Source organism: Diorhabda sublineata, chromosome 8, assembly GCF_026230105.1.
Source record: "Diorhabda sublineata isolate icDioSubl1.1 chromosome 8, icDioSubl1.1, whole genome shotgun sequence".
Taxonomy (NCBI): Eukaryota; Metazoa; Arthropoda; class Insecta; order Coleoptera; family Chrysomelidae; genus Diorhabda; species Diorhabda sublineata.
The window spans coordinates 4,005,385-4,031,815 of record NC_079481.1 but is presented as its reverse complement, the minus strand read 5'-3'; the positions used below and the strand labels follow the sequence as shown (position 1 = coordinate 4,031,815).

The window sequence follows — 26,431 nt, the reverse complement described above, 5'->3', positions numbered from 1 at the left end:
TGCATGCGTTTGAACCAATTTTCGAAGCATTTTTTTTCCTTTTCGATTGAGGTATCTTCAAAGCATGTGATTTGAACACATCAACCGCTTCTTCAGGTGTAGAAAAACGTTGACTTCGCTATTTATTTTTGATCTGTGGAAAATAGAACAAATCAGTGGGTGCCATACTGTACGGAGGAAGTTAACTGTTCAAAACCATTTTCATTTGAACTGATTTGTGAGAACTTCGAGGTAGAGAATAATTCGTCCTCTGCGATTGTTTTTACTGATTTTTTCCAACAGTCTTAGCAAACAAACGCTGAATTACTATTAAGAATTGACTGTTCTACGCTGTTCTAACGGAACGGTGCCAACATGTTCGAAGGAACTATTTGCTTCGAAGTGCTTCGTGCGAACAATTTTTGTTGGATTTGGCTCGTCTTAGACTCGTCAAGACCCATACAGTCTATTGTTGTTAAGTATCGGGTTCGTATGCAGAGATCCAGGATTTGTCTCCAGTCACGATCTTATTGACGCTTTTTGAAGCATCGCAACTATTTTATTTTTTCAGCAAATATTTTTGACAGCTTATTGAATACGAGTAAAACTAATGCCAAGTATGTCACAATCTGACGGTACGTCAATTGACGATCTTGCGCACAGCATCGATGTTTTTTGGCACAATACCGATTTTGGGCAACCACGATTGAATTCGGAAAACCACCAAAACATGATTGTTCAAGATGGTGCTTTATCACTCGAAGTCTAAGGAAGTACATCGGCACACGCTGTTCTTTCAATCCACGTCGAATGTCAAGAAAATATTCGCGGTTTAGTTTCATTCAGTGACCAAGATCAGTGTTCCATGTATCTGTAAACAACTCAATAGTACTCTTATGATAATAGGTTCACTATTAAAAATGTTAAACTTTAAGATGGTGATCTAGATTTGACATTTTCACGTCAGTGTTGCCATATCTTAAAACTTAAGTAGTAACCCTCGTATTCTTACCAGGACCGGTAATCAGAAAAACTGGAATTTTTCATACAAGCTGGAAAACAGCGGAGAAGCTACATTTTCTTGGATAAAAATTATTAAATGAATATTTTATCACTATTAGCTCTTTTCACATATAATTGTTAGTATTGTATATTTTATCCGCATATTTTATTTGTTATATTGCATTTCGACAACTTATAATTGCAATTGTGGCAATGATTATAATGATTTTCCATTTCTATCCAAGCCATTGGTATTCCAAAGGGTAGGATGAGCATGAGATGGAGAAATGAGTAGTTCAGCAGGGGTCTCTTCCTTAAATGCGTCCCTCTAATATCGTTTATAACTAGCTTTTAAGAAGTCCGTTTTTTCAAATCCAATAGGTGAATATAACTTAAATTGAAATATTTCTGATGTTATGAAGATTATGAGTCCTTTATCATTTTCCTTGAGAAAGACAATGAATTTTCTAGAAAACCATACCAGGCTACATCTAAAAATAGAGTGACATGATAAATGAAACAGATACATCAATGTTGGAAATTGGAGAAGCGTTAAAACATCAGAAGAAATCTTATATAATCATCAATTTTTTTCTCCAAGTCCACGTGTTGTTTTCTTTTCTGTGAAATATGAACAAGTAATAAAAATCTAATCCATTTCCTATCATAAAAAAAGATTACATGTGTCACAGAAAGAACAGTTCCTTGAAAAAGACAACTAATAATATTGACATACACTTTTGGTGTGAAGATAATATATTGGATTCACTGGCATAGAAATATGATGACAAATATATAAAGAGATATATGGTATTGGGAAATATCTCATAGAATATAAAAGTTGAATTTCCAATTAACTAAAATCCATTACAGTAGTGCGAAATTAGAATTGAACGATGCAATAAATTATAATGAACTTAACTGAATTCCCAGTGAATTATTCTGTTTTGGTTTGGTGAGCACATCCAACAATTGAACAAAGTTAGATAGGGCATTCATAAATATTCCAAAACACAATCTATTGTACCCCCAACGGCGCAAAGAAAATATACTTTTCTATCTTAGGGTTGCGGATCATAAAGACATCTCTGTACATAATGAAATATTTATTCTGAGGTTGTTCTCAATAACATTCTTGTTGGTTGTTTTATGATTTAAATCACAAACGTATGAATACACTAAAAATGTTGAAACTAAAGATTTATTCATACAAATATGATACAATAATACAAATAATAACGTCTTAGTTCATGGAGCCATTCAACTTATCACGAGCTTAAATTCTAATAGAGCACTCTATCTAGTTCGCTTTCTCAATTTCTGAAACAATTACGTTTGAGGGCAAAGTACGAAACATGCCATTTTATTATTTTTTTCTTTCTCGGAGAGGAAAATTTGATTTGAAAACTTACTTCAGTATATTCCGTTTCAGCTTCACTTGGTTGTCCGTGCTTATTCCCATATTAAAAATTTAATGCCAAACCTCGGTCAGCTGGTATGTAGTGTATCAGAAAAGTTAACTCATCTTTGATTCCTAGTGTCTTTATCAAAACTGAAGTTTTTCTTCATATTTATGAACCGATTTCGAAACATATTCTCAGTCCCCAAATGCATCACAGCAGCAATTGAAAGACTATGCAATCCCGAAATATCAGAAGAGCCCTATTAGGATATGAGCCGGCTGACTGAATTATCTTGAATTTTAATATGTTCTCTCAGATAAACACATTATTAAGTAATCGAAATACGCTAAGATTCTCAATGTATTTCCATCGTGAGTGAATATCCCTTCGCAAACGTAGGTTTACCAGTCTTTCTCTAAATTCTCTGTATCAGAAAGAATCTCTTGTGTTTTACCATGACCTTCATCATTAGGAAGAGTTCAAAGCTATGACACCAGTCTTTGGTATAGTATTCCTGACCAGGCAGTGAAGGAGATAACATCAGGAAAGCAAGAAACTCTTTGTGTTCAGTCCAATGAGAATGATATTGTACGGGTTCATTGAACCATAAAGGTCTTTCAAGGTATGAATAATTTCGTGGAATAATGAACAATGTTAAGAAGTATTTTGATGAATTCGAATTTCTAATTCTAAAATCTAAATCTAAAATATGGATACGAAAATGACGAGGACATTTCCAAATTATCAAAAAATTACCAAATTACCGCAACAAATTAAAAGTAAAAAGATGCCCACCGAAATTTTGAAAATCTTCTTTAGCCGGAGGAAAATACTTGATCTAATTTCAAGAAAATGGAAAATAACATAAAGAACTAAAGGATATAAAAAATCACTCAATTATGCAGAATCAACAATATACAACAGTGTGTACCTTTAGTCAGGATGACCTGGATAGAAAGGCATGAAGATCATAAGAGTAGCAAAAAGGTAGCGCCAGTTCAAACAACCAACAGACCTGATTAGTAAAGACAGAAATGCTGCCAAAATTGTGTGAGTCCTTGAACGGAGCTTAAGAGACATCTGAAATCAATGGAGTTGACAATGGAGTTCTTATATATATATATATATATATATATATATATATATATATATATATATATATATATATATATAATGTCTCTGGCATGACTTAACAAATATACGGTTCTCAATACTAGAAGCTTAAAAAATTCATTGGGAAGAAACACCATTAAATATTCAGTCTCTAGGCTTTATTTAGAAGACTACGCGAGAAAAGGTTGCAGTGGAATTGGCTGAAAGCTACTCGTAGACAATAATTAAATATTCACTAAGTCCCAAACTTCAAAGTCTTATTTCACATATCTCAATTATTTTTTTTTCATTCTATTTCCGTAAATATTTTTGGATTTTGTGATAAAACCTGAAACATTTCACAACTGCCTTACATAGCTTTGTTGATACAAAATTAGCTTTAAGAAGTTCAATATGTTCTTCTTGATGGAAGTAGAGAGCTTGATGAATCACTTTCAAGTAAATAAAGACATTTAGAGCCGGTAATACAAATTTAAGTGTTCTAAAGACAAAACTTCTTTTCTCACTAGTTTTTTTCTTTTGGATTAATACATAATAATCTTCATGACTTCCAAGCATTATGCTTGTATATTCTGCTACATGAAATATCTATGTATATACAGGGTGTTTCTAAATTCAGAAACTTTTATGTAACAAAATGTCCTTAGATATCACTTTCAAAAGGTGCATCCTGCATTCGCTTATTTTTACGCAAGCATAGAATTTTTGTACTTAATATCAGCGACTCCGAAGATGGAGGCTGAGAGTTTTTCAGTAGTTTTTTGATCATATACCAAAAGTTTTCAAAAATACCTTAAGAGCCACCAATATTTTATTTGAGTGAAATATATTTCTCGACAAAGAAATGGATAGATCCTATTTGTCCATATTAACGTACGCTTCTTTGGTCTAGAACCACTAAAAAAACTGGTGCCTAGGAAGGGAATTGTGAAAGCCGACGACTACCTTAGGGACCCTCATTAGTCTGATACTTGTGTATCAGTTTGCAGGCTATCAAGGCGCACTACCTTCTGAAAGGCAAACATGCAATGAAACTATCCATATTGCATGCGCAAACGCTTGCTTCCTGACAGTATTCAAAGGAGTTACTTATTCGGAAGAAAATTTAAGTTCAAGATTTCCAACAGGAAGGACTGGAATCAAAATGTCAGCTTGGCTTACTATAATGACATCTACTACATGAATGATTCCAAGGCAAGCTAACATGGTGGAGGACACATCATTAGTAAGAAGATGTCTTTATTTAAAATGTAAAGTGAATGTAGAATGAGTGATAAGTAGAGGAACTGGGTTGAATACTATGTAAATTCGACTTCGATTGTTTAACAATCAATATCTCTTTTTCATAATATTCACATACAACCATGATCTTTTCACGTATATGAATCGTATCAAATTCATTTATCCTTGTGATACGGATTGAATATAACCGAATTAGTGTAAAACTTGCACCGTCAATTCATATTTAAGTTTTATTAACAATGCTGCTCTGTTAGTTGATAAAAAATCTCCAAACTAACGTGAATACCAGAAAATCCATAGATAATTGCAATACTCTGATCTCGAAAATATCCAGTGATTTTATCGTAGTTAGTTGGTTTTTAAATTCAACGATAATTTTTGATCAGAATTTTTCATAAAAATTCGATAGTTTACTCAATGTATATGTAGCGTAATTCTTCCATTTGGCCACCGCTGTTTTGTTTGATTTTAATGGTGGAATGCTTTTGAATGTAAACAATTATGTTTACCTGTGCTCAATAGTCTGGAGCTAGCCCTGGTTTAAAAATTTTATTTGGAAAGAATCAACGTTCACAAGTTATAATTTAATCAATAGTAACGAAAAATAGCATGAATAATTCAGTTCAAAACTACATTGTTAGGTAACAGTGGAAATGGAATAGATTCTAAGTAATCATAAGTAAATTAAAATTTGTTGAATTAACTTGTAAATGAGAGACCAAACAATATTCAATCTACTACACAAATATATCTGCATATCTCAGCTGATGTCTTTCCATAATCATTTTTATTTTAATTGGATAAAGTTTGATACATTTCCAAAGCCATGTACATACCACAAAAAACTATCATCTCAGAGTAAAAATGATGATCAATGCCATTTATTTTCAGTTAATTGAAACATCAAACAATACAAGAAATCATATAATTTAGGTTTTGATTTTTATTTTGATTACATAGCAATCATGCAATATAACGAATCGTCAAAATCAGCCGATGACCACCATAGTTTTGCCGTGAGATTCTGTGTAGTTTATGAAGTTATTTCTTGGATTTTATTTCAATATCAATATTTTCAGTTTCAGTATGGTACTCAGTGTAGGTAAGCGGTAAATATAGTCTAAAACTCAAGTTTATAGGAAACTGGTGGAAAATGACTTCTCATCTAATGAAAAGTGATTTACTTCACATGAAGCTTCAAATTTTTCGTTGTACCTTACCGCTGCCACTGGCTTATCATTCTGCAACCTTAAAAGAACTCATGTTTCATAAACGCAACAGTAGAAAATAATTTAGAAAGAAACCTAAGTATTCTAAAGTTTGTGAATTGCTCGAAAGCTTACTTATAAACTGACTAAAAAAACTGCAGAAATACTCAGTTTCCACTGTATTAATTTCACTGAAAAAAATCTATGATACCCTCGTAACACCATAAAAAAAGCAATACAAAATACCATACAATAAAAAAGCAATACCGAGAAGAATCAATAAACATTAACACGGGTACATACGAGAAAGTTGATTGTTTATTACGATGGGAAATATATTATGTATATTATATAACGAGCGTGTAAAGTGACATTTGTTCAGCACCCAGAACGAGTACTATTGCTATTGCTTTTGGCAGTTTCTCAACATATTTATCCGATTTTAGTTTCAAAAATATACATAATAACACAAAAATATTTAATCTGTTCTTGTTTAAATAATTGATAGAAGTAATGATTTTGTATTATTATAATAAATAGGACTTATAGATATTACTGAACATAAATCGATGACTAACAAAATGGAATTATGGTCTTGAACCTGAATATTTCAAGGCTGTGGAAGTTCAGTATGCTTCCCAATCAACATCCACCAAATACATGTTGTTAACGAAACGAGATACAACGATTCACTTTTTAAAATCTTCCAAATATAACTTCCAATTGAAAGATTATGTAGAATATGAAAATAAGTCGAATTAATATGGTCTACAGTTTCATACTAGATTTTTTTCGATATCTTCCACGAGAAAAAAGGAAAAACTATTTTTTCGATTCGATAACGATGATCGTTACGTGAATAATGTAACTTAATTATAGATCGTACAAAGAGCAACAAAAAAGTATTGTATAAAAATTTTCATATCTCAACGGGGAACCGAGTTATGATGAAAAAACTGAATTTAACCCTTTAACCCACAAGCTTATTTTGGTCGACAATTTGAACTTAAGCTTTTCTACCTCCCTCCCTCACGTAATATCCATAATTTGGCTTTCTCGGTTCACTTGCATTGCATATTTTGATTTGAAAATTATAGTAATAACCAGTGCTGGTATGAAGTATTGGTAAAGATTGATTATTATTATTAATTAGTAAGCATTATATGAATTAAAAATTTTTTGCCGCGTAAATGACATCCCAAGGATAAAACGAATACATTTAAAAAAATTGAGACTGAGGGCTCTCGCTTCCTGTAACATTTCACAAAAATCCAGTCTAATCAGTATAGGATCTAGTTTTTCAAAGTTAAGGCCTTACTTAGGCCTTCAATAGCTGAGGACCATAATTATTCAACTTTCAATTTTACACGGTAATAGCATTTTCTCTGATTTTACCAAGGAAAACTGTCATTCATTGATAGTTATGACATTGAATCAATAATAATTACATTTCTGAAACCTTGTTATTTGTTAAATTAGAAATGGTTAATCAAAATGTACTCATATTTTGAATACACTGACATGTTATTAACCGTAAACAAGTGTTTAGAAAACTCTACTCCTAAAACTAACTCAAAAGAACTAACCAAGTAAAAATACATTTAGAGCCATTGAAGGACGTTATCGAGAAACTGGGAATGTGAGACCTAAAAAAATAAATTCTGGTAGGCCAACACAAACAAGAAACATTAATAAAGAAAATATGATTTCAGTTAGCAAAAGGATTGTGAAAAGACAAACAAATGTCTTTTCCAAGTACTTTAAAAACAAGTCTAAGAGCTCTTTCCAGACAATCTATTGGTTAGAGTGGATTTTTGTCAATATTTACATATGTGTATCCACATATCCAAATATCAAAAGGGGCGACATTAGGTAAGAAAGTAATAGGTTATCACATTCTACCTGGAAACTTGAATGGTGATATGAACCTGGATTTTTCAAATAATCACTTATTCGAGATATCAGAAGATGCAACGTCAAACGTTCTCTTTTTATGCTCGATGGAGCTCCACTGCACATTGATAGAAAGTATCGTGATGGGCTGTGTAACCATATTTCGAATCGATGGATTGGTAGATGTGTAGAAGCTCATTGGCTTTCCTAGTCATGCAATTTTAATCCCCTGGATTACACAATTTGGTCGTATTTAAAAAAAAAGTTTATGCTACAGAGACGAATTCACCTCAAGAATTGAAAAACATAATTCAACGTCACATTAATGACCTCATAACTGACTCTCAGCCGTTTAGAAGATTAATGGATTCTTTAGAACAAAGGATAGTCTTGTGTATTCGGAAAAACGGAGGGCATTTTAAACACCTACTCTAATTGAATTCTATTTTATGTTATTAGCTTTTTTGTTAATTTTCATCTTGTGATTTTTTGTTTAATCAATCCATTTATCATTATTTCATATCAGCATTAGTTATTACTTCATAATTACTTATAACTCTTATTAGGTAATCAACCAATTTTTATACGAAAATTGATAATCACTCACATTTCTAGCTAGTTATCTACTGCTGTAGTTCTTCCATTGGAACGAGCAATAAAACTGAAAGATGAACTCCGAACTACGAGACAAATAGGTGTGTTTCTTCATTATGCAGTAAGACAGCGACCCAGAAATTGGACCACTTACTATATCGAATATTGAGCGACTTTGAACTGTTCAAAATTACAGCAACTAGAGATTATCACCCTATAGTTCGTAGACTTCTAAAAAATCCAAACAAAGGCTACAATTCTCATTGAACAATAAACATCAGTTTATTATGTTATGATCAATGAAATGATATATAGAATCGAAAAGCTGAAAGTCTTGGTTTGTCCCTAATTTCGAAATTGTCTCGGTTAATAACAATTTTTGTACCACTAGCTTCATCCGAATAAATACATCAATTTATATTTTGTTCGCACAATTTCAACAAACTCTACGAAAAATGTATTTTTCCCATTCAAAAATTTACTATATATCAGAATAAATACCAAAGCAATTCGATTTCTGTTTCTAATTATGAGTTTTTTCATGTGAAAGCTGTATTATAACTTTAGGATATTTTCCTGACGGATGCTTACATCTACCCTCGCTACTACGTGCTTGTAATAATATACTAGCATAAAGAAAGGTATTTTTCATTTTTATTACGTCATATAACAAGGTTTAAATCTTCTTGTAATATATTTTACTGAAATTTGTTGAAATCAGCTCTACTCCGCATATCTCATCTGTTTATTCACACTCACACACACACACACACACACACACACACACACACACAAATATAATATATATATATATATATATATATATATATATATATATATATATATATATATATATATATATATATATATACAGGTTTTCAGAGCACACAACGGTCCTAAGAAGTGCAAAGTGGCTGGAGAGCTACGTCAAGGCTCAATTGTAGGCGCTCGCCTCGTATAACATCCTGTAGCAAAGCGACAAGGGGAGATGAATTCTTCTTTAAATATGGTCTTTGAAAAGATCTGTCTGTGGATAGACTCAGTCGGTCTGGAACCATCAATGGCAGATAGAAATCCAAAAACAAAAACGTGAAGGCCTCTGGAGCTATAAACATTTTATTCTAACTTATGCGGACCATTGGACGTCCAAATCAGAGAATCCGGACTCTGTTGTCGTCGATGCTCATATTTATAATCGCATATGGAAGTTTCGTCAGGTCCGATGCACTAAAGGAATAAAATTTAGATCGGATGGTCGCATGGATTAAATTCCCTGGGACTTTCCATCGCATACTCTACGGTGTGCCGAGGATGCGGCATGAGTAATCGTGGAAATGTTACCTATTAGGGAGGAAGGGAGGAAAGAAAAGATAACTTCAGCAAGATCGACAGCACTTTGAACTGGAAAACAGCATAAGTCATTGACAAATTTCATGAGATGAGTAACCCCTCACTAATTTTCCGCAAGATAGTCATCCCCACGAAGGGGTGAATGAGTACCTAACCCAGAAGACTTCTGGAAACTGAGGTCTTCATAACCAACACATGAAGGAGGAGGAATACCAGGGGGATATGCTCTTGACATAGACGGCTTGAATAAATGAGATGTTGAAGAAAATTTGCTCTAAAAAGAAAAGCGTTGACATAAAAGTTGTATATCCAGATTCTTATCCCGCGAAGAAATGCCTAACGGCAGTCCCATGGGAGAGCCGGTGTCTAGGGATAGAGGAGGTTTTTTAGGTGGTATGAGTGATGTTCCGTGTCTGTTTTACCAGGCAGAAAACCAGTTGGAAGATACTTGAAGGTAAGTTTTACTACTATCTCATCTGATTAGGTCTTCCTACTTCCCTGGGTTCAGTAAAAATGTCTAATTATCCTATACTTTTTTTGGTACTGTTATTAGCATGTTTTTTAGTAGAATAAAAAATCTTTTTGCTAGAACTTTTCGAAAGCATACCTATGAAAAATATTGTCTCATGTTATTCTACCTAAAATCATAGATTGAGATTTTTTGCAATTGATATTCTATTAATCATTGTATACGATAATTTCACAACTTTCCTATGTTTTGTTAGTATTGTTTAATGCAGTGTTTCTCAAAGTGATCCAGGTGAACTTCCAGGATTCCACGGGATCTACATTTGTGTGATAAAAAAATTCGTTTGTGCAGGTTTATGAAAATGTATTTGGTTTTCATAGTGAAGAACAAGGATGTTGATTTGGCTTCTCCTATCATTATGGGAAGATGATATTTTAAGAATCTCAGCGACAGTTACTTGCATGGGAAGTATTGAAATTCCGTTTTCTCCCTTCAAAGGCAGACAAGCTACTGCCCATACGCCTTTTATGTAACAGTAAGTCTTAAGTTATGACTATGAAACCATCGAAGCTGCAAGATCATCTGAGAAAGTGTCATCCTGATGAGATGTGTGAAAATTCGATATATTTCCATTGAAGGGGAAAAAAAAGAGAAACCCACTGTGCCTAGTATGTTTGCTTCAACGTCTAAAATCGATGGCATCTTATAATATTTCATTACTTATAGCAAATTTTGGAAAGCTTCACACCATTAGAGAACAATTGATTTCACCTGCTGTTGGAGAGGTTTTATAAAAGGTAGTCTTCATTTGACATAATCAGAATCATAATTTATTTCAGTAACTAACGTGGAGAATGTGATATTGCAAGAGGAGCGTGACATTTCGAAATACCCGAAAAAATCTTGGATTGTGGGGAATTGTGGAAAAGTTTCTAGTAGCGTTTCCTTCGTCATATTTTATCGAAGAAAGTTTCAGTGTCGTCACAAACTTATTGAAGAAAAAGAAGCATATTGAATATCAGAACGAGCAGATTTGCAGTTACCCTTAACAAAATATTGATAATTTGCTATCAATCCATCAAGTACATCCCTTTCATTGAAATTATGATTATTTTGTGTAGAAGTTATTATTATTAGTTTAATTTATATATTTGACCAGTTTTCCTAAATAAAATTTGTGGGAATTGATTAGTTTCTTTTGCTCTGAGTCAATGTAGTTTCTACAAAAGTTAAGTTAGTTGGAGTAAATTTTTTCATTGCATATTTGACATCCACTCACAGCACAATTACTCAATTAATTATTATTAAATCTCGCCTTTTTTTGAACTGCTAAATCGTGGTTGAAACTCAGCCATAACACAAATTTCCTTAGTTCTTTTTTTGTTATAATATTTGGCAATATTGTAACTGCAAAATCCAGCTAAATTTTGAAAGTATACAAGAAAAAAAAGTTCGGGAGCTTCTGGTTGAGTGTTTGAAATCGGACTTCATTCTATCACTAGAAAATGTGCAGCAACACACTGTTTATTCAACGGGATAAATATATTGTGTCCAATAATATTGTATATATTTTGTTGGCATTGAGGAAAAATTTCACCTCGAAACTTCATGAAAATTCATATTGTTCACCTAATGAATGGAAAAGATAATTATATAATAATGCCTGTTTGAGATAAACACGTTTCAAAATCACCTAATTGGCTTCCGACATGCTATTATGTATATGAATTAGCTTAAAAAGATTAATTATATTCGTGTGATATAACTTGATTGAAATCAATTCTACTATAGTTTAGACTGACTACGTCAGCTGATACAAAAACAATACACGGAATACAAATTTATTTATTTTCCACATAAATAATACAACGAAATGAACATGAATTTTACATGACATAAATATTCATTTGAAAAATGAAAGCATATTTGCGGTAACCTATCAAATATTTTAATGAGATTTTTGCTATGCTTATTGATTACAAAGAGAAAGTCCGTTTTTTGGAATCATTTCAATAGTTGAAAAATCTATTTTGAACGGCCGATTTCATATCAGTCTTCCAAATTCTATTAATGTGATTTGGCACACACGCCGAACGCTTATTGGTGCCGGTAAAATACCGGTGAGCAGCCGTCCAATGCCACTATACTATCGGACAGTAGGAGCGACGTGACTGAATACACACTTTACCTGTTTTTGACCGAGCATTCCAGTAGACTGCGCGGTGAAATAAACTAGTTTAGGTAGCGCAGGCTTCAACTTCTCATAGAGTTCGTCAAAAGATTTCATAGACATTCTGAAGAAGATGAAAAACTTACTACCATCACGCATTAGTTCTTGATAAAGAGTGTAGAATGTTCCCGTGTAGTCTATCTTTCAATTGGTGAGAAGAATCAAGCATTTTCGCTTAATCCTACGTCATAGTCAAGCAGCCATTAGATCTTTAAGCTCCAATATCAAAAGATCCAACGGCGTTGGGATTGTCTAGAAAAATTGAACGAGATAGGCAACAAAAATAAAATTACCCTATAATGAATTTCGGTACACACCGGAGCGAAGCGAACCCTTCTGTGTTATCAGCTACAGACCAATGGAAAAAGCACTACAGAGCTGAGACAGGTAAAGACTCTTCTGGAAAACTATAGCCAGAGTAGATCTGCTGAATGTATCAACCTAAGTAAGAACAATGTACGAATACTAACAGGAGTTTTATCGGGGCACTGTCGCCTCAACAAACACCTGAAGACGCTAGATCTAGCAGATAATACTCTCGTTCAAAGAAAAGACCATTTGGAGCCACCTGAGTGACTGATCTACATCCATTTCATACAGTTATGCCCCTAAAGTAATGCATCAAGGCTTGTATTTGAAAATTTATTCATCGGAATGGTGAAATTTGTCAATATTCTTCGAAATACGAAATTCTTACATCAATACAGTTTTACCATCGAGATTTTTATGCGGAATAGGCTTCTTGAAAGGCCTCGATAGAAATGTTCTTCAGTTACCTTGTGTTAAAGACTCTTATGTTGTCTAGTGCCTCCAAATATTGTCCTTTCAGTGATCTCTTAAGCGAAGAAAATAAACAGAAGACTGACGAACTGAGGTACGGTTTGTAGGGCAGCTGAAATATGATGATGATCTCGTTTATGTCAGGTATTCGGTCGTGGTTAGGGCAGATGCATTGTCAACATGGAGATTACAAAAATTTTGCATCAATGTTTTTTTTTCTGGTTGGTTGGACCTTCTCTTGTTCAATCCGGAACATTTTATGCCACCTGTATGACTAAGATTCCGAGAAACAATTGCTTAAACACCACCTCTTGAGTCCCACGCAAAACTTTATCGCGTACCACTGTTCGATCATTTTTTTCATCCTGACCTCGCTCCGAAAGAGGCATGCACTAAATCAAGTGCCGCTTTACAAGCTCATTTTTCAGACTCACCCAATATTTAGCAATTATGTAATTGGTTTAGGACATTATATAACAAAGAACCCTCATTTCAAATACAAATCCCATTAATCGATCCCCTTCTGCCTGTTTTCATTTGTTTGTATAGAACAGTGAGATGACAAACTTTTAAAAGTTGGTATTTGCGTAAGTGGAAACGTCGCCACTGCTTTTGGGAGAGGCAATTCGAATGAACTAGAGATTTAGATTTGTTGAGAATTGAGTTTCTGCGATGAGATAGGCAGGAGATGGCATTTTGTTTACACAATATCATACATCATCACACTTTAGTATTGATATTCTGGAGAACTCAAATGAAACTTCCAGAGGTAGATGAATATCTTTAGAAACATCGGCAAATGAAAAGTCAGAAATTGCATGATTCTATATCATCTTCTTATAACAGAATCAGATACTTTCAAGTAGAATATTGGAGACCATTTTGACATCAAACTTAACGAGATTAACAAGCAATATATTCCAGACAATTATTTATGTAAGCCAAATGTTCAGAGGTCCCGGTGCCCTGTATATACTTCTAAATGACTTGTGAAGATAGCTTGAGTTATTAAGAGAAGTTTTATTGAACAGTTTCTTTTGTGAACCTGACAAAAATAGAAATATTAGCTAGTTAAATTACTTTAAACTCGTTTTTGTGGATGTAGGACTGTTTTCAATTCATTAGTCCTTAAAACATAATCAACTGATCGTAGAATTACGTTCTATGATATGTGCATTTAGATTTTATGGTCATATTTGAGTTTTTATGAGTTGTTTAAGTAGTTTTCTTGTAAGCTTATTAGCAGATTAACTTTTCTATTGTTTACATAGCAGAGCAATGTAAAATTATTTGATATAAAAAAAGTAAATGTCATGTTTTTTTTCGTTCATTCAACTAAATTCGTTGCGTTTTAAATTTCAACTCCACCAGATGCATATCACGAAATTTTTCACTGGAATGAGCGAGTATAATTTAATGTAGGTGAATATCGGACGCAAAATGGAACTATGAGGGAATGGCAAACAAAGTAATTAAGTTATATCTTTATTTATAGCACTATACGGAATTAGAAAACATGAAATACGGCACTTCAGTCCAAAATTTGAGGGTCTTTCGGTAGACAAATAAAAACAAGATTTATGCGCTTCAGCTTTATTGGCTTACATTGAAAAACAACAAATTGTTTGTATAGAGAACTTATTCAATTAGAATTAGAATTTCGAACATCTTATCAATCGTAGAACCGATTTTTAATGAGGAGGATCGATTCTTTCAATACTGCACATGCTTCCAACAATTAATTAACTTTTAAGTGTCGATGGGGGTCCTCGGACGACCCCAGAAAATAATTTTTGAAAAAAAGTACAACTGGCAAGTTATGAGCTCAAAATTACAAAACTTATCATGTGTTAGTGTGTTTTGAGCAGTCGTTGCAAGAGTGTCGTGATATTACGTAGTTAGAAGTGAGACCAGATGTTTTTTGCAGATTTGGATTGGAATGGATTGTTTTCGAACACGTAGAGTACGCCCTCAGATTTTTTTAAATTTGTTTTTTGCGAAAGAGTTAATTTATCTTCACACCAACGAAGAAGCCCTTGGATATTACTATAACTGGAATGAAAAAATCGAGCAAACGAACAAAAACAGAGGTTACCGGTCGAGAAATGCGAACTAGAAAGTTTTATATGCATTCTGATCAAAATTGAGGCACTGAGATTTAGAAAAGTATCAATCCAAGAAATGTGGTCCACGAACAAGTCCATACGTCGGTCGTTTTTCTCAGCCGTCGTCTCTAGAGATAGATTCGAGGAATTAATCGGATTTTCACTATTTGACGAAACCGTTACAATTGATTAGCAGCTAGTTTGTTTTAGGAGTACATGTCCCTCTAAACAGTTTTTAAATTCGAAACCGGGACGTTATGGCATTAAAATTTGGTCAAACGCAGACGTGAAAACATCGTTTCTTGGTAATCTTCAAGTGTATCAGATTTGGTTGAACCATACCACTCTAGCTTGCGCGGTATAACAACAAACAATTTTTTTACAAGTTACCCTCTTGCAAATTACTTGCTAACGAAACAATAAACACTTCTGGAAACACTTCACAAAAATAAGACCATACACCGCCCCATTTATTGTAACTTCCAGGTCTGCCGAATCATCAATGTTCGCGTTTACCAGAGACCTAACGATTGTTTCATACATTCCTACAAAAACAGAACGGTTCACCTACTTTCTACATAACATGATGACAAATTGATGTGCTAAAGAAACTGCTCGTTGGCCGCTTAGTTTTTACATGAATATGGTTGATAATGGGAATCTGAACTCATTTGCGTTATACATGGAATATAATTCCTTCTGCTACTGGGAGAGATCCTTACCAGAAGCAACATAGGAAAACAAGGAAAATTCGAGTTTCTTAAATGACATGTAACAAGTGGAATTTGATCCTAAGCTCGATAAAAAGTTGATCTTCCCCAAGATGTAGGTGCGGTGAGTGTTAGAAAACGATCAAGGTGTTATCAGTGTCCACGTAACTGTGACAAAAAAGTTAACACTAGATGTGGCATTTGCAAAGCATTTCTGTGTGCGATTCATCGAAAAAAAAAAGAGCAAACTATTTTACGTGGAGTATGTAGTTTAGAATAGGCAATCTTGTTACCCACTTCAGTTTTCTTTTTTTAATGTGAGGTCTTTATTGTTTAGCTGTGTAGAGTTTCTTAAAAGTTTCAATTATATGTAATTAAGTTTTATATTCAACCTGCTCTTTCATTTCATATTCTTCTAAATATTTCTTATGAGATACGTTAATTTTCTAAGCACCTAAAATTAGAGGTTAATAGAGCAAGTTTGGGAACTATGGAATGATTTACTATTGAATTTTTCGTTTAAATGCCGTTCAATTTCTTAGATTACGACTGAAAAGGGTAGATATTCGAATTAAAAATTAAGAATCTATTTGACTCATTCTTGTCAGAGAAAGTGGCAGTAATATACTATCATTTCTGGCTAGAGTTGTTTTTCTGTTCCCCAACACCAAAATCAAATCCTTTTCCTTTTTATAAGAGTTACAATGAGACCCGTGAGAGATTCAGGAGTCCAATGATATGGCAAAAAATGTAGCGTTGTCTTTTTCATTGTATAATAAATTTCAAAGAGACCAACACGTAAAAACTTTCACTCAAATTGCTAAATTGGGTAACATGAAATCTGAAGACGTGTTACAACCCGCATTAGCGCCACCAATGTCCAAAAATCTAAACCGAGACCTATGTCACACAATGATGACATCAAATATTGTCAAAGGTGCAAATCAACACTAGGAAGAAGGGAAGTTAATTAAACCTGGTATTTGGTAAGCGTTTACTTATTAGGAACGTGACAATGAAACACCAAAGTGCACTAACTTTAATATTTATGAATAAGCTTGGAAAATGTATTGAAGTTAGTCCATTTTGGTCTTCCATTGCCACTTTCCAAATAAGAAACCGTCACCCCAACTTTGCCAATGCTTGAAATAAGGATGTTGAAAAGAGTGAGAAACATTTTCCTTTTGTGAATAATTCAATTTCAGACATGAAAAAAATCTTCCTTGAAACGCCTCTGAGGGTTCAGTTGTATCAAGAAAAAGTAGACTACTTTTCCACCTATTATTACAAGATGAAGCACTTGATTGGAAGCCACTGTTTTTATTGCGAGAGTTTTTGTCAACTAATTGATTCAATTTAAGAATTCTGACTATCTCAAGTATCTCTTACTGATATTGAGCAATTGCTCGAAAATATAGAAATAAAACAACTTTCGTTTATGAAAACCAATTATAGTTTCGTTTCTAGAACAATAACAGAAATACAGGAATGTAATTTGCGATTGTCAGGAAGTTTATACTAATGAAACAATTTGACGCATCGTCTCAAATGGTCACAGATAGAATGGGATGCATAATATTTTCGTAAATGTGATTTAAAAAAAATGTCGATTTAAATTTTTTATTTTAACGGTGGGCTGTACTCGTAGTAAGAATTGTGGCTGACAAAAATTGGGATTATTTTGTTCGCCAGTATAAGTCGATAGTCAGGGTCAAACTTGCTTCTATGATGAATCAAATACACCAGATAGAAATATTTATGCTATTAATGACGAAGAAACAATTGGTGCACCCCTTTTCTTAGAGCAGCTCACCAAAATTCTACAAGAAGGAAAAGTGAAGATGAAGAAATAGTTATTAAAGTAGAAGTAGACAATTATTCATTATAATAACATTTGAAAGATAATAACCTATTCCACTGTGATAGTACCATCTTTCCAATCAATAGGATATGAACTGATCAAACTGATGCTTACAAACACATATATTCTTGTTCTCCTCACTCAGGTAGAGTGTAGATATAGACTTTCATTATCGATATATGATTATTATGATATGTAAATATGTAGAACCCTATTCTGAAAAAAATTTTACATTTTATATCCCCATTTTACTAAATGCTTCAATTGTTGATAACATTATCCAAATTTCATCTATGTGGTTTTATTAATACGGTTGAATAGCTAGTTGTAGGTTTATTAAAAATTTTATAATGTAATCTGATCTTTTGTCTACATAATGGTAGAACTCGAGAATTGGTAAATTGAAAAAAAAAACATCGTGGGAATTCGATCTCAGTACTATTTTCATGAAAATTGTTTGCAAACCTTAAATAGTCTTTTTTTTCAATGGTCTATGTAATCCATTCTGTGATGGAACATGTCCTAACTTATCTGATACTTCCATCAATATTCCTCTAATTACCAATTCTCTCAAAATAAGAATATTCCATTTTGTGGACCATGTAATTTTCTACAATTTCGTAGCCAGAATTACCAACATCATTAAATAAATTGGAAGTTATTTACGTTATTCCTGCCTCCAATGTATTTTCAACGACGTGGAAACCGAATACCTTATAAAATGAGAAAATATCGAAAATTTTCAGTCCATCGTATACTACAGATATATGTGTACAGAGGCAAGGATGTGTTATTGTTGAACTGAGTAGTTGCTTAGTATTGGTTGACCATTGAGAGTGTAGTGCATGTCGGGGAGTGATTATCAATCTGACATTGGCTACAAAGATTTTAATGAGTCATGTAGAGCCAGGATTGAATATGTATTTTGGAAAGGAACCTTCAAAACCCTTAAAACTTGTTCTCTTTTCAGAAGTCGTTAAGCAAACATACAATGAAACAGAAGACCTTTTTATGAATCCGATTACGTTGTAACCCTTGAGCACAATTAAGAAAAATACGATTTTTTCCAAAAATTGGAACATATTGAACTTTATTGTGTCAAAACATTTTATAATATAGCATATTCTTAAAAAATCATCAGATCAAAGCTTTTAATTTCCTTGAATGGAGAAAATATTAAGATTTCATTCTACTTGCAAGAGTTTTCTACCCGGTTTATTATCGTCAAGCGGCATTGTTTGCCAAGATATATTTGTGACTGGTGTTGGTAAGGTGAAGATTTTTTTAGAATTCAAATATAGATCAACAACATAATTAATGTTTTGGTTTTGGCCACTAACCGTACATTCAGCTTATTTGCTGCACTTTACATTAATTCCTGAACTGCTCATGAGTGGAGGCAAGATCAAATTTTAAGTTCAAAGCTTTCGAAGACAAAAACTCTATGAGTTTGTCAGGTTGGATAGTACTTGGAACTACATTTTAGTGGCACAATAAAAGGAATTCTTATAAACAGCGTTAAAGTCTTAAAATCAATGTTTCGACGATTTGATTTGTTATGGCTTGAAGGAGAGAAAATAAACGAGAAAGTGGAAACCCCAATTTAACGTTAATTAGAGTCACGTTCTTCTAGCTTCGAGATGCAGAAATATTGCTAATGAGACGTTCATTTATCCCTGTTTTTTTCAATATATTGCTATAATTAGTTAACAGAGATAAGTGGTTAATTGATAATATTAGTATCAAATGCATGATCATTCAATTATAGTTACAACTAATCAAATTTGTTTTGCATGAAAACGCCTTAAAGTCATATTATTTATGAAGAAAAATAGAATGTTATTTGAAAAAAGTAACTTGAACGCACGGTAAACTAATTTATTTTGTATTACGATAAATGCCAGAGGAAATGAAAATTTTTAGTTTTAAGGCGTATGTTCAGCGTTGTTTACAATTGATAAGATTGAAAGAAATTACTTTTCTTTATATGTCGCTGTCACCCTATTAAGCCAGAGTGAGAAAGAAATGGATAGTGCGCTAAACATGAACATCAGTCTGCTGTTTCCAAAGTTTACCGTCGTTACTAAGAAACTAGTAAATTTCATTAAAGACGTGGTTCCGGAAAAAAAGGTGTACATCCGTGAGATTATCAATTCATTGTCACCTCAATACTGAGATATCGGGCTACCACTGATGTTAAGTCCAACAAGAGCTCAGAAAAAAGTGGCTGTGAGTGGCAGGACAGTCAACAGAAGAATTAAGACAGCTAATCTTGAGCGATAAAGCGTTAATTTGGGGCCAGCTACTGGTCCCAAACTAACTCCAGTACACCGAGCTGCCCGCCTACAATTTTCCAGAGAATTGGACTAACGAATAATAGGGGCTCCGTTCCCTTCCCAGACGAAAGTGTGTCATCACATTATATGAAATTACCAGTAAAGCCGTTAGATATTCAGAAGTTCCACAAATAGAAAGTTTAGGAATTATATTCCTCTTTGAACTTCATTTCTTAGGCTCTTCGAAGATTTCTCTTCAAAGAGACAAACATATTTGTCTTAGAGAGAAAACGTGTTGAAACTTTTGAGTTGAGAATTTTATGAAGAATTAATGTTTGAGTTAATTATATATTTCTATGCGTAAATAATTCCTTCTAGTTACTGAGAGGACTCTGAATACTACTTTACCTTAATTTGATACTAAAAGTTCCCAACGTACTCTACTTCTGTGGTATTTTCTTTTCAAATGGAAAGTCCGATTATTAAGTAATTGGGCCACAACAAGCACAGACGATGCGCGGCGTTCCTTCGTTGTCTCTGTTTGAGCCAGGAGCGTACGTATCGTCAATTCCATTTAAAATGAGATGATAATTTGAAGAAGAATAAAATTTATCGGCAATCTGTTATTTTGAATTTGGTTAGTTGATAATTTAGATAGGTACTGAATTGTTAGTACATGTTATATTATGAATACTTATTCCTACTCCTGTTTTTTTTCATAAAGTCACGGACTTTTGAAACGATCTCTTGCCTTTAAGTATGATTAATAAGCCCTTCTTTCCAGATTTCCTTGACGCTATTATAAATAGGTCCTAAAATAAGATTCACTAGTTCAAATATAGAATGTTTCAAAAAAAAGGTAATCTCATCACTGCGGTAGGTAGAGGGGATGGAAAATGGAAAATGTTTGGGGTTTGTTTAAAGAAAAATTTTGTTGTGGTAGCTGATACATCCAATGAATTTGTTTTTATATCTGACCTTTCATAGATAGCGCTAGTTACACGGTTCGTACCAAGAAGTATTGAACATAACATTTTCAATATTAGGTATAATTATTGAGCAAAATTTTAAGTGAACTTAAACATCATTCAATTTTACACCAAACAAGTACTCTTGATAAGACTCAATACTGTGTACCGTTATATTGAAAAAGTTATGCTCAATAATATTTGGTACGAACCCTCTATGAGAGTCAGACATAAAAATCAATTCGTTGGATGTACTGACTTTCAAAACATATTCGTTTAAAATTTCAATACAAAGTTGCCACTAGTTGCGGCAAAATCGCAAGAAATGTGTATAATTTTTACGTATGGCGTTTTCTACTGATCAAACCCCAAATATTTTTTAGTTCACCGTCAATCCTAGAGACGTGATCACCTTTTTTTTTGAAACACGAACGACATACAGTTTTATACCCGATAGAAATTGCTTACTCACTTATTCGTAAAAAAGTATTCCGTATATCTTCACCGCATCAAAATATATTCTAGCGTATCTATAAATGAAACTCTAGTAATAATGTGCTTGTTTCGGTTATAAATGATAACCACAATTAAAGAACTTTTGAAACAAAACGAGAATACAATAGCATACTATTCAACAAGAAGCAAAGCTCGCATTTCAACTTTCCCTTCACCTCTACAACCCTTCTAGCAGTTGGAATAAATCTTTCCGAGTTCTGAACCGTTACTTGGAAGACAGTAGCACGATATACAAATGAGTGAGTTATAATTATTACAGTCTACAATCAAAGGAAACTCACTAATTATTGTAATTAACTTTGACGAGACGTGGAAATATATTTAGAAATAATGAGAGGCGAACCTCACCCTGAACTGTAATTTTCGCATCCATTTATTCGTAATAATGATTACTCTATTACAATTTGATTTTACAATGGATATTATTGCATCTCTGATTATTGATCGAATTTTGAGTTAACTACTTTTTGAGTTAATTCAAAATTGATAAAAGTACACTTTGATAACAATAGCATTTTCCTTAATCAATAATACAGATTGATATAATTTATTTTTGAAGAAGCTACTCCATTCACTTTTAATTACACTTAAAAATTTATTGTAAGGATCGTTCAAAAATGAACTTGGATATTTTTTATACTTTCTAATATTTTTTCTCAACATTAACATCGTTAAGCATAGTTCCAAATAGTGGAATAATCCAATTATTTTTCACGTCTCGAACTCGAGATTACAAAGGTACGAAAAATAAAACACAAGAACTTCTAGGCTACTATGGCACAATCTTATAGCTGTTTAAGAAAGTTATAGCTCCTTGTCCAGCAATTAAATACAGCTTGTTACTTTACAGATTATTTTGAAAAGCGAAGATCCAGGCATTAACCAGAAGTAAGGTTTGTTTCGATGTTACCATGTCAGTATAATATTTTACCATAATAGAATGGGATTGGTGGCTGCAAGCTCTACCAAATGAAACTCGAAAAACCAGGAACAATCTCTTCCTGGATGGGGTGCTTTTTGTATGTGAAAATGCCAATGAATTTGAAGCTTGAGGTAACATTGCTATCCTTGAAATATTTTACAGCCGATATAAGAGATCTATACATTTCTCTTATGGTAGAGAATTAGCATTAACATTAGCGTTAGCATGTGAGTTGTGTTATGGGTCCTAGCTACTCATATTCCTTCAGAGGAAAATGTGGTTAATGTTTGCAATTACATCAAAATAAGGAAATAATTTTGTGACAACCCTAAAATCTTCAGTAATTACCACACACCTATGACTCGTTTATTTCTTTTCTCTCCGCAAATAACTAAGTTGAAAATTCGAGTCACTTCCTGCAGTTGTGACATTTGGCTTTAGTGAACTTTCATTCAGTTCTTTTGTAATACGAAACGAGCTAAAATGTCCTATGATAGCATCAACTTTCATAGGCAACTGTAATTTTCATATTTTTCTATTTCGATTTTTGTCAATACATGTAGCAACTCGTGAAGATTGCGTTTTTGATAACTTTATCGCCACCAGATCGACACAAATTAATGTGGGAACATGAAAAAGCGTGACGTTCGCGTTCACTCAACTGTTTTAGCGATAAAGTGAACCTGTAGTGGAATTTAACCGCTGAAATTTCATTTCCAATTAGCGTGCTGGCGTCTACATCATAATTTATAGTCGAAATGCTTTTGATAACCTCCTTTGACAGAGTACAACATATTTCATAGTGACACGGCAAATGCTAGACAACACAATATCAAAATTCTTATCCAATCTGTCATAACAATATTGTATTGAATAAATTTCAAAGCTCCATATTATTATTAATATCGTTTAATTACTCCTCAAACTCTAGTTGTAGTATTTATCCATTCGATCATAATATACGTCCAGACTTACAAATACAGAAAAAAGAAAGAATAAAACTGTATTTGGTATGGAAAACTTAGGCAATGATATAGTGCTGTTTCCTCTATAACAATCCACTATTTTAACAATAATAGGTGAGTGGTTTATCAAAAAACGACTTTTATATGAAAAAATTACGTGAAAATTTGCATTTCCTTGTCTAGACAAGAAAGTAATCCAATTCATGATCACAAAACGGCGTGCCATGTCTCAATGTGATCGACCAGTGTAAATTAATGTAGATATACATATTCATCAAACTTCTGACGTTCACATAATTTTGGGAGTGGTAATCAAACACGTCTTGTTTACTTTAATTGAATCTCTTTCTGAGAATTTGTTGAACCTGATTTGTATCCTTATTGCGCTGTGTCTTCGTCCTAGTTATTCGTTGGTAATAATGCAGCTGACACGATATTATTCTATATAAACCTAGATAAGAATAATAACTAGGTTAAATGATTCAAAACATATGAACATATAACAATCAATAGCTAGGCCAATAATTATTTCAATATAATGAAACAAGTAAAGTATAATGAAAAATGTGGCGGTTATTTATCCTTCAAATTATATATAATTTACGTCAAGGACTGTATAGATTCTTTTTAAAGACATCAACATCCTTGATACCACAGGTTTCTCCAAAATAACATTCAACAAAGACTTTTGTTTGAAATTCATACCAGTTATGTGCAGCTTTTGAAAAAACAAGTATTAATTACAGAGGATATCATAATCCTTTTCTCTGCTATTTTGGCAAGGAAAAAGTTTTTTCAATCTGTTTATATAGATCTATACGTCATACTACGTTGGGGGCTTGCAAAATCTATTTGGAAATTTTAGCCAATCTCCAAATATTTCAAAATGAAGTATTGCAAATAATTTATCAAAACAAAATTTCGGATGAAAAAATTTTATACGTGATGATCAGACTCCTTAACTTTGACCAGTTGCTATAACAATAACCTGAACTGCACTTCTATATGCGTTTGAACCAATTCTCGAAGCATTTATTCCAGACCTTTGAAACATGTGTTTCACACGCATCAATCGCTTCTGCAGGTGTGTGAAAACGTTGACCTCAAAATTTATTTTTGATCCGCGAAAATGATAAAAAATCATTTCATGCCAAACAAGGACGTACGACTGAATTCAATGTTTTGACTGTTTGTCCTGGTGTGTGAGAGCCCGTACTGTCGTGATGGAGAATGATTGGTCTTCTGAGATTGGTTTCCCTGATTTTCTCGTACACTTCTGTTGAACAAATGCTGTTGTATCATTCAGAATTGACCGTACTATGTCGCTCCAATGGATAGGCGACTATTTGTTTCGAATTGCTGCATTCGCGAACTACTTTTTATGGATTTAGTTTGTCGCCCATACATTTGATGGTTATTTGGTTTCAGTTTCGTACACATAGATCCATGTTTCGTCGAATTTTCTGCACCAACCGACACGAGCTTTTTGTGTGAGTGTTTGTATGCGAATGAAAATAATGCTCAAGTCTGCCTCAATCACACGGTATGCCACATGCCAATCTTGCATCGATGTTTCCTTGAACAACAGCTGATTTTGGACAAACTTCACGAAATATATCATAAGTGCGACAACGATTAAATTATGAAAACTAGCGAAACTCGGTGGCTCGAGATAGTGCATCATCACCAAAAGTGGAAGCGAGTGAATAAGCAAACTGCTATTGGTTTTATCCACGTCGAAGTCATAGAAAATCATCGCATGAAAATTTTCGGGATATAATTGCATTTTTTGACCTAGATGAATGTTTGTCTCCAAACAATTCAAACAGCACTCCTATAACAACAAGTTCTGAGCACATTTACCATTAAAAATGTCAAATTTCGTCAGATTTAACATTAACATCAATGTCGGCACATCTAAAAACTCAAGTAGCAGCCCTCGTATTTATTTTCATCTGAAATATAGGTACATACATGTAATTTAATGGTAACATAGAAAATAATTGGAGCTCTAGGGAAATTAGGTATATCTCCAACAAGCTCCCACTCCATGTTCTGTGATGGTTATTTCAATTTACCGAATATATCGTGTATGTGAATAGTGAAACATTGATCCATAATCCATTCAGTCGCGTTTTTTTTTTTAGAATGAAATTTCAACCTTGCCATAATTTCCTTTCAGCGCTAGATGCACTCAAACCTGCGGGTTTCCACAAAGCATTTAGAAAGTCTCTCAAATTACGCCATTTATTTGTTTTCGCAAAAAAACTGACCTAAGACAGCCATATGAGTTGATTACGGCGGAAATTTGTCAAAAATGGTTTTAATATCTTGGGAGCATGTTTCCTAGCAAAAATTGATGTTTTTTAGGTTATAATTTCTCTTACTTATTGTAATATATGAGCGAAAAATTAATTTGAATCTGATTGGCAGATGTCTATAGATTGACTGAATATGAATATCCCGAGGGAAGCGCAGCACGGTATCGTTATTGCTCCAAATCTGTGGCACGAATAAAAAGTCTCGTAGGAGAAGCGAGTGCCGCATTGCATCCAAAGCTGTTAGATCAGGTGTATTACAGGGCGGCATCTGGCATCATATCATCGTACTGCACCGAGATTGTTCATTTTTGTCTGTTGCGTAATTTTCTTGAACATGCCTGATACGGATACAGTTATTGACATTAGTTATACTTCGCCCAAGAAAAGAGCTAAAAACCTTCATTTCAACGCTAGTGTGATTAAGTATAAAACTGAAATACAAAAAAATGATGACAAAATTGTTGATGACGTTGTTTCAAAATATTTCGGGAGTATCTTCTTTGTGAGTATAGAGCTAATCACTC

At 33.3% G+C, this 26,431-nt stretch overlaps 1 protein-coding gene across 1 annotated transcript in view; it reads left to right on the top strand.

The window, feature by feature from the left end:
* The window catches only part of LOC130447339 (protein O-mannosyl-transferase TMTC1-like), a 315,042-nt gene that overhangs the window by 83,692 nt on the left and 204,919 nt on the right, over window positions 1–26,431 (top strand). The gene's annotated exons all lie outside the window — the stretch shown is intronic.